This window comes from Bombus impatiens, unplaced genomic scaffold, assembly GCF_000188095.3.
Source record: "Bombus impatiens unplaced genomic scaffold, BIMP_2.2 scf_0051, whole genome shotgun sequence".
Classification (NCBI taxonomy): domain Eukaryota; kingdom Metazoa; phylum Arthropoda; class Insecta; order Hymenoptera; family Apidae; genus Bombus; species Bombus impatiens.
In genome coordinates, this window is record NT_176470.1 from 851,362 (window position 1) to 862,087 (window position 10,726).

Genomic DNA, 10,726 nt, shown 5'->3' on the forward strand with positions numbered 1-10,726 from the left:
TGTAAGATGATACTTAATAACGTAACTCTGGCGTGAGAATAAATAAGGGGAAAGAAGGTAGAGATGATTGAAGCAAACGAAATTCTAGGAACGAAACGTTGATGGGAAGCGAATAAACGCGAAACGATCGACTCGCTTCCCATTACGGTTTATTTATCCACGTAAATTTTATTTCGCCAGGGGCATCTTCGTCATTCCCGTATTTTTCCGTCATCGTGTTCCACGACTCTTCCTTCCATCCCTCCATCCAACTCTTTTTTTTCATTCATTTTTCTCCTCCTGTCCTGTCGTTTTCCTCCATCGTTACATTTTTATCGCTCGCGTAGGATTTACGGTCGATGAAATTTTTTGCGTCCGGCCATTACTAAGAGATTTGTTCCAGAAGGGCAATTAGAAGCGGAAAACACCGTTCTCTCCTGACTATTAAACGTTTCCACGTCCAAACACGGATGGTTTTAATTAAGCGGCTAAGATATACGCGATCCTGTACGAATTTACGCGCACTTGTCTGTTTGGCGTTCCTCTTCCGGTTCGTTTTTCGTTCCCGCAGCTCTTGTAGCATGAGGTAATCCATGGAAATTTACAGAGGTCTTTAAGTCATGGCTTCGCTTAGTCTGCCTTTCTTTAGAAGATACGGGGCTTTGTATCGATCGAAGCTGAACAAATCAATTACATTTATATTCGTTCGAGGACTAAAAAGTACGTAACGTCAGCTCGATTTGTAATTTATTAACTTTTAATTTCACGATGATTACTAGAATTCAGATATTTATGCATCTATGACGAATGGAAATATGCGAATCCTGAAAATCGTGTCTCTTCACAGTGTTGATGAAATTTCAAAATATTTTCTGAAATACTTGACACGTATAATCTTATGCACAAAGAATATTAATCGAACCATTATATACAGAATATAAAGTATAAAAAGTCAAAAAGGAAACAGTAAACGACGCAAATAATCGCGAATAAAAATCGTGAAAATGAAATTCGTCGATTTGTTTGTTCGTTTTTCCTCCCCTTGTTTTTCCATTTTGACTAGGAAATAGGGAATTTTCGCGATACGAGCGAACGGTTAGGAAATAAAAAAAAAAGAAAAAAGAGAAAGGAGAAAAAAACGAAGGATCATCGGTAGCGCGCGGTTATCGCGAAGAAAACTGTCTGGAAAGTAATTTCCGCGGAGGACGCGACGTAATGTAATCCCGAAGTTCCATCGCTGGTTTTATCGCCGTTCGTACAGCGCTGTCATAAATAACGTCGGGAACGGACATTTTAAAACAGGCTTGTCGGAGACCGCCGCTAGAGAAATTGAAACGAAACGGGTGAGAGGATCGAGTAACGCACGTGTTTTTATTATTATAATAAATCATTTGAACGAGCCTCGTGTTCCGCGATTAATCGTTCCAAGCTTCCTCAATTTCGAATCTTCGCAATTAAATGTCTTACTACTTTTTCACGCGAAACCTTTTATATACCGATTGACCGAATAAAATACTAACTATATGAGTTGAATCTGAAAATGATTAATTTAAAAAAACTATTTTAAGTTTAAAAATTAATACGATAATAGATGCTTCGCTTTCGATCATTTCGAAATCTCACGCGCCAAAGCTACACATTTTTCGCGTTTTATCGTCTTTCAAATTCGAAAGTCGTCCAAATTTACCGTCCCTGAAAGAGAGAAATTTCCACGAAACGGTGTCGTATTCTGTTTCCTAGATCTTCGTACGATGCAACGCCGCACCATGGAAAACGGAAGTGGGCGGTTGGTCGTTCCCAGGCGTTACGGAATCGCTGTTTTCCTCTTTGCGCGTGCAATTTCGGGGATTCTAAAGGTTTGTGAAAACAACGCGTACCCGTTAGACCGAGGAAGACATAAATTAGCGTGGCCAGCAACGCGCTCGACTAACGTTGTTATGCGACCACTGGCAGGAACGCGGACCTGACAACTTTCGCCATTAATCGCCGCCCGGAACGCTCGTCGTCCACTGCTCTCGACTAATTAATAATTACTGAATCATATCGTCGCCATGCTTCACGCGGTCCAAGTGACGACAAATCGCCCTGGCTTCCTTCTGTTTTTCGATATTTCGTTGAAATAGAATATTTGGATCAATTCGAAGATCATCCATTGGAGTTTTCATCGTCGAAGGGGAAAAAAGGCTTCTTAAAGATTCTTATTTATATTCGTTTGTTTATTTCGTCAGGACTCGTAAAAAGATTTTTCGAAGGATTGTTCTAAATTCGAGATATTATTAGTATAGCAAAATACTGACATTCGCGGATGACACAGCTGTACTAGTCAGGCACACTAACCCAGCAACAGCAGTTACATTACTACAAGAACACATCACAAAAATAGAAAAGTGGCTTCAAATTAAACAAATTAAAGCAAAACCCGATAAATGCAAACACCTTACATTCACATTGCGAAAACAGATACCACCAAACATTATACTAAACGGCACACACATAATACAAACAAGACAAGTCAAATACCTAGGACTCCACTTAGATGCACGATTCACATGGAAACAGCATATTAAATCAATAATAAACGAAATACAGATAGCAAGGAGACAAATGTATTGGCTAACAAGTCGAAAATCCAAACTAAGTATAGAAAATAAACTAAAAATATATAAAATGATCATAAAACCAATCTGGACATACGGAATACCACTATGGGGAACAACAGCAATGAGCCATAGCCATCCACGTGTTATTTAGCAATGAAGTTAGAAAAATTTACCAAATGTCCAGCTGGACAAATTGTAAAGTATAAATTAAATAATAATAAAAAAATATTATTAGTAGATATTTAACCGATATTTTCCTCGAATCACTTTCGAACAAGTAAAATATAATCGTTGGAAAGTTGCTATTCCGTACAACTTCAACATTTCCTAGTATCATAAAGTATATTAATAATCACGAGGATCTATAATCACGAAAGTTTATTCAAATTATCCTTGTCGAAATTTCCTCTTGCGCGTTATTCGCTTATAGCTCGATCTATTCCGTTTAAATCCATCGCGTGTAATTCCCTATAAACGCTGAAGGATCGTTAACAAACACCATGAAACGGAACGAGAGGTCGACGGATGAAAAGGGAAGAGGGAGATTCAAGTAGCGAATCCATCGCGACGCGTATTACCTAAATCCTTCGTTCATTCAAAATTTCGACCTGATTTAATGGTCCAATTAGCATGGATAGTCATGCATCGATATCTTTGTAAATACGCACTTCACTCATTAACGATGCAAAATCCCTTCGGTGGCCGCGATATTACGAACGAAAATCAGCGATTCGTCCTCCCCGCTGACCCAAGCCGCCACTTGATTCGGATTTAACCGAAAGTGGAACGACGTAATTTTCATAATAAAGCGCGTGATTCCGCCCTACACTATCGAGAGATCGCGTTACACTCGGTTACATCGAGCAATTAGTTTAACGAATTCGTTGTCTTTTCGATGCACGAGAGGCAGAGTTTCGATTGCGGTTGTTGTGTAACGCGAATGAATTACAGTTCTCGTATCTCGATCGGGCAATTCAGTTCGTTTTTTCCTTTACTTTTAACGCTCAGACGTATTTATAAATGTTGATAATTACGGCGGTGGAGAAGCAGTGGAAAGAAGATTTGTTACGATTAAAATTATTCGTTAGAAATAGAACGACGAAAATAAGTATTAGGACACGGTATTATTCGTTACATTTATCGAAAAGAGATTTCGTGTATTTTTAAGCCTAATTTTTTATTGTTAATTTTTGCTAGCTGTATTATACGTTCAACGGATTTACCGAATTTGAGGAAAGCGTGAAAGAATTCTTGCTGATACGATTTCTCGCCTTAAAAGCGTTATTTATCATAGTGTTGTTAAGGATGTTATTTATAGAAACAAGAGTGGGATCGCAAATAACAAATTCGAAGATCACAGCAGAATCATATTCAGATATTTTTATCGTTAGACTCGGCATCCTCGATTGAACATGAATTTCGCACATCTTTTTTCCAATTGTTTTTGTCACATTCGTCTTCGAAACTCGTGACATTGATGAAATTAGAGCAATGGTAATGATAATAATACTGTTGAACTACAGAGGTGTTTCCATTCCAAGGGTTATTATTACTCAACAGAATGTTATTATGCAAATTTGTATGCTATTAATTACAGCTCTATGCTGTGGTCACAGGTTGTTCCGTAATTGATTCGATTAAACATAAATCTATTAGCGGTTTGCGGCGGGAGCTTGTAATTGATTTATGTATAATAAGAAAAACACAATACATCGTGCGACATGTATTTCGCAGTCAATTGCTTTATCATAGCAGTTCTGATATAAATATATATTTTATATTCAATAATATTTTATATTCGATATATTCAATCGAATAGGGATAGCTATTCACGTTGTATATTAATTTTTTACTGGATATATGTCGGCAATAAATATTCTGTAATTTCTATATACATTTTCAGATTGGTTTGAAATTTTACCAGTATAATCATGACGATCATTTTTCACTGTAATGCTAACGAAAATTTAAAATGTTCTACACAACGCGATACGATATGGACAGAAACGTTTTTTATAACGTGAAACGCAAAGAGGCGTCGAAATACCTTTTGATCAGCCAGCGTAGAAAAAGGAGTTTTGTAATTTCAACCGTCATCGTTTTAATTATCTACGAATGGCATTATATTTCACGGTCATTTTTCAAATTATTCGTAGTACGAACGGACAGAGTTCATTTTTCAAGGTAGCACAGTGGAAGAGCACAATGGAACCGATACAATCAAGGATTTTACGCTTTCATTGCGTGGATTTATCAAATTTTCATTCCCAATCCGCCGTAGCCGGACTTAATGTCACCGTACCGCTATAAAACGGCTCGAACTATTATTTTTCACCGATGCGTTTCACGAACAGACCGCTCGTCGACGTGAAATGCCTCTCTATTCGAGTGGAACATCGAATCTCGTCTTTCCGGATTATGATAGAATCGCCGTGCCGTGGCGATTATATTTGTCGTTTAATCTCTTAAAAAATGGCCAAAGCGCCATCTAATGGTGATTAATCGCAGTATCATGCAAATATAAATCCTGCAGCTCGTTCCTTTAACGTTCTAGCTGTACGGTATTTCCTGATGCAAGAGTGGACAACTATATAGAATTAGGATTTTTTGAACGAGGATTACGATCTCACGGAATCAATAATATGAGTTAAAATTTTGAGATTTATTTTGAATTTCACGAAGGGCAACATCTTCTAAGAAAATTAGCGGACAGTGATTCGCTTTTTACAAGATGTCATTTTTTTTTATTTAGTTGTTTACATTCGCAATTTGTCAGATTTAGACACTTGATAGAATTTTTTGGCTGTTTGATGATCATGTGGGTGGCTACACCCAGCGGGGTACCATCTTCGTGTTTGTTAGGTTATATCCTGGATGTCATTTAATTATAAAATTCGAGATAATTATTGTAGTATATTTTCAAGAGCCGTTAAGTAATATAGAAGTTGCTGCTCGTACTTTTATAGAATCGCTTAAACATTTCAATGTTCCTTGTCCTTAAGTTACTTAATTATCGAGTTATATGCCAAATAAGAAAGCTTCTTAGAAACTTTTAATATATAATTAGACGACCAAACGAACTTATCTGTAAGCGATTTTCGATCGTAATTACACGAACAGCCTCGTTCGAAGAGATTACGATCTTCGCGCCTTTCCCATAATATCTCCCAATCTGTGTAAAATTTTAGGAATTTTAACGCGCTTCGAAATTATGAAGTCGAAGCTTTTACTTTTTTTCGTCTGTTGCATCTACAATAGAACGTTACGACGTCTGACAAGACGAAAAGGATACAACACCTGTCATCTTCAGAACGAGGCGAATAAAATATAATTATCATAGATGTACGTAATTGAGCTAGCGGATATGTGAGTCGAGGTATTTAACGCGTGATTTATATACGATCTAAATTTAACGTATAATTTAGATTAATAAATTTAAATTAATAATATGTGCGATTAATCCAAACAGATATCGCATCTAGTCGTTAATTCATTATTGATATACATCCAAGTATAGTATTCGTTATTGTAATACAATTACTATCAATTTGTTCAAGTGTTTGAACAACCTACGCAATTCTCGCTTCATCTTCGTTACTCCGCAGGCTGAAGAGACACTACCCGCTAGACCTAAACGATGGATTTAACTAGTTATTTAAATTAAGTAATATTTACTTATTTATAATACTTACGTACAAATTATACTTATCTATAATAAGTAATAACTTATTATAAATAATTAGCCATATTACTACGCCACGCCAGAAAAACTACTGAAAATTTTCAACGCGAGAATTGATTGTAATTTTAATAAATATTATAAAAAAAAACCTTCGTTGCTAACAATAATATTTGTCGGAGATGAAAGAACATCGGGATTTCCCGTCCGGAATGTTGGGAAACCCCCCAATACCATAGTCCAGACTTTTACTATAGCTGCACTTAAGTAACAAAAATGAGAAATAGTTTTAATATTCCAATCTGACTTTATGACGATGGGTTCGAGCTCGAAGCGACGTAGCGGGTCACTAGACGTAGCCACGGTCACGGGAGGGACGTGTACCTGACAGAGGTATGAAACGATTATATGGCTCTCCTTAAAAACGAAGATTGACCCGAGAAGTGGGGACAAGAGTATATATAAAAGGGCAGTTTCTTTTGGATTAGAGCAGAGTCAGTTTGTTAGTTAGTCGTTGGACGAATTGCTGATTGAGTTATCGAGAAGTTACCCGAATCGAGTATTACGTTGATACTTGTCCTCCCGTGGACCGTGGATTCGTTATCGAACCTGAATTCGTAGTCACCGTCATCTCGACCATTCTATCGCCGCTATTACTCATAGCCTCTTGTAGTATGCACATCTGTGCCGATAAACATTAGCTACTTCCGCGACGGTAAAGTAAGTAAAGGTTCATCGAACGCCCCAAATGCCAACTTGACTCTGACATATTTTTAGAATTAAAATCCATTGCAATGCAATGTTGTTTTGTTTGGTAGAAAATCGTGAAGCAGTTTCCACCATCATCTAGACATCATCGAATACACAGCTGGTAAATCCATATATCATCTCCGACCATATCTCTTCTTTGCTGTCATTTACTCTATCGCATCGTGTACCTGCGCGAAAAGAGAATTTCGTAGAAATTACAGGGCGAAACAAGCAGATATTCGCCGCCTGGCTGATATTTCGTTTTCCTTCGATATTAAACGCAACTCGTTGCAACCCTCATCCGTCTTCGTTATTCGAATTTTCTGGCGCGTTACGTCGGTACATTTTTCGTTCGTCCACGTCCACCTCTTTGTTCGTGACACGCACCGGACATTCGGCTAAATGGAACGCAACGACGGGACCGGGGCGGTTAGACCGAAGAAATTGCATTCTTCCATGGACTTTCTTCCCAAGGAAAAGTTGGCCCTTTGGATCCGTGGTCGTCCCAGCTGCGGTTTCGTAAATTGCTTCGACAATAACTCACCGAGTTTCGCCGTTAGAGCACCGAGGAAATTCCATCCCTTCGTCGGTGTTCCGCACGATTGTAATTTATGCCGGGTCGTCCGACGTCTCTCTGATCCGCACGGTATTTTAACGACGCGATTACATTCGCGTTCCTTGCCGCCCACTTGCCCTGTCGCTTTATGACTCGTCTTCCAGCAGCTCTAGAAGCTTGTTAAAATGTTTTCGAAATGGTAGCTTCTTGCTTCGGTAGCTGGACGATATAATCTGATAAATTTCTACCAATATCGAGTCATAGTAGTCTGTCTACTCTTAGGCAAAGCAAAGACGGCTATAATTTATTTGCGGAATTATTGAATCGACGAAATTGATTCTCTCGCTAATAAACTATCGTCGTAATAATTATAAGTCTCAACGATTTATAGTTTTCGATGTGTTCGTACGACATACGAGCTGCACGGTGAAAAAGAGCCAATTTATTTAAACACAGGTAGATTTTCACAAATGCGAATAAAATGACAAAGTCGAATATAATATGAAATGGAGACGTCGATAAACGATTGCCGCATCTCAAACTCAATTAAAATTTTGATACGGTTGATCGATTCGACAGCGGTGTTTCATAAAATTTTCGTTTGGCATCTATCGACAGCAATCGTATTTAAAGTGTTCAATTAATTCATTATAAAATACAAAACATTAAAAGTTGATTCTAAAAAGCAACCTCGTGGATTGTTTCTCGTTTGTTTTATAAATGTCTACTTGCCTATTTTTTTCAGGGCAAGTCGGCAGGGCATTAAATTTCAAGTTGGATCCATAGCATTAGCTCTTGAGATTGCGCTGGAAAGACGGGCTAACGAAAGGTGATTAAAAAGAATTTAATCTGCTCCCGTGGATGAGGGATTTAGCGCTCCGCTGTTGGTGGAACTTGTTAGCCGGATATCGTTGAGATAGATAGGCGAGAAGATTGGTTATTTCGTAAAGCTTGAGACTCGAAGATCGTTCGTATCGATGTTTTTAAATGTAGATATCGTGACTCCTTTTACACGTGTTTCGCTGATTATCAAGCTACTAAGATTATCAAGAACGTACGAGGACCTCGGGCAAATAATGCTTCGACGTAAAATTTTTAGTTAGATAAAACAACGAATAACTTTATAACTCTAATGCTAATAAATGTTTTCAAAAACCAAAACGCATTACGAACGATTCGAGAAATTTGCAACAAACTCTTCTAAATAAAAGCGGATCTTGCGCGTCGTTTTCTCCGTTTTTCGCATCTTAAAAAACAACGCAGCTGTATCACTTTCTTAGTTTATTTCGTGTAGATTTGTATGTCTTCTATTTACATTGTTCCATTGTTTGCTCTTTGATTAATCGCTAAAATATTTGTTTAGTAACCGTCGATAAAAACGATTAAAAGGAAGAGAAGGAAAACAGAAAACGAACCCTTATAATTCGGTGATACTACGGTGCGCTGTTAAATCTAAATTAAGAATCGCGAAATAAGAAAAAAATTCTTGCCGGTGGGAGTGGCGGTCAGAATGGAATTGGTGGTATGTATAGAGGGGTTGCTGTAGAACAAGGGTTTGTCACTCGAATCGGTGCGGACGAGTAACTCTGCTCGTAAGGGCTCACCCTTCCAAGAGAAGATTAAGAGGGATGATAGGTGGAAAGGGGGTGCTTCTGTAAGCACGTTTCGTGTGCTTCCCTTTGGGTTACTTTACGATGAAAATGGGAGTGTTTTCATGGAAGAATAGGTTAAGTTTCGATGGTCACGTTAATGCGAATGACTTTTTCTGAGGGTATTTTTAGGGGATGTTTTTTGGTACGGATGACGAGGGTTCGTTGGAGATTGGATTTTACGTTTATGATTCTATAAAGATCATTATACAGTTTTATACAGAACGATGTTTGTACGTGTTTTGAACTACGATTAAAATGATAAACGCGAGTTTGGAAGAACACAGAGGGATTTGTGACGATAAAATTTGCAACCTTCCAGTCTGTTTAATATAATTTTCAATTTTATCTACTTTTTCTAATTGATTCTATTTTTCTGTGTTTTCCAATCTGAGAGATAAAACTCGTATGGAAAAGATCGGAGCAAAAATTGCATGGAAAAAGGTCTTAACAAATTCTAAATCTCCATCTTTTAACCAAAGCAACCACTCGGAACGTAATATGAAATAAAATAAATTTGATAATTAAGATCGACGACGAATGAATGTGAAGATCGATATTGCTACTTTATGATAATTAATTTGAAACCACGACTACTCGAACCAGAGACCCGACAGCCATTAATTAATCGTCATTCGTAATTGATCGTCGTCTAATTGAAGTGGACTAATCGTCATACATCGTTCTGAGATATATCCATTTGGCCGACGAATTTCAAAATCCGTCACTGTGGCAGAATCGAATTTCGATTTCACGCTCAACTGGCAGCTTCTTGCGCGGTTGCCTTAGCGAACATTTGCAAAGGCCGTTTCCAATGCGTGCAGCTATATCGCGGATGCATCCGTCGCAGACACGTAAAGGCGATACAAGAGGATCTCGGCTAACGGAGTTTCAGTTTCCGGATTTTCGATTATCCGGCCGTCTATTATCCGCGCTCTTCAATTATCCCCTATGTGCTCACCCACAAGTATATAATATCCTTTCCAGTCGATATTTGGCCCACTTTTCGCGCCCTCTTCGTAATATATTACGTTTATACAGCGGTGTCTAAAAATCTTAGACTATTTGCTGTATAAGTATGTTTTGTTTGAACGATTGAACGTTGTTGAAGTGATTACTTCAAGAAAAACACTACATCTTTATTTTTGAAACAAGGCAAGTGAAATATCTAGGACTCCACTTGGAAACACAACTCACATGGAAATAGCATACTAAATCAATAACAGACAAAGTACAGACAACAAGGAGACAAATGCATTGGCTGACAAGTCGAAAATCCAAATTAAGCATAGAAAATAAATTAAAAATAGACAAAACGGTCATAAAACCAATCTGGACGTACGGAATACCAATATGGGGGACAACAGCAATGAGCCATATAAACAAAATAGAGACAATACGAGCTAAAATTCTTAGAACGATAGTAAACACCCCATGGTACGTTAAAAACGAGGACATACGGAAGGATCTGGGAATACCAACGGTCAAAGAGGAAATTAGCAGATACGCCGAA

General features: G+C 37.9%; 1 long non-coding RNA gene across 1 annotated transcript in view; it reads left to right on the forward strand.

The window, feature by feature from the left end:
- Positions 1 to 10,355, forward strand: part of LOC112213921 — an 82,828-nt gene extending 72,473 nt beyond the window's left edge. The window contains exon 4 of the long non-coding RNA XR_004462818.1: positions 8,310 to 10,355. This is a non-coding gene — a long non-coding RNA (uncharacterized LOC112213921). The remainder of the gene's footprint in view (positions 1 to 8,309) is intronic.
- Positions 10,356 to 10,726: the final 371 nt, after the last annotated feature.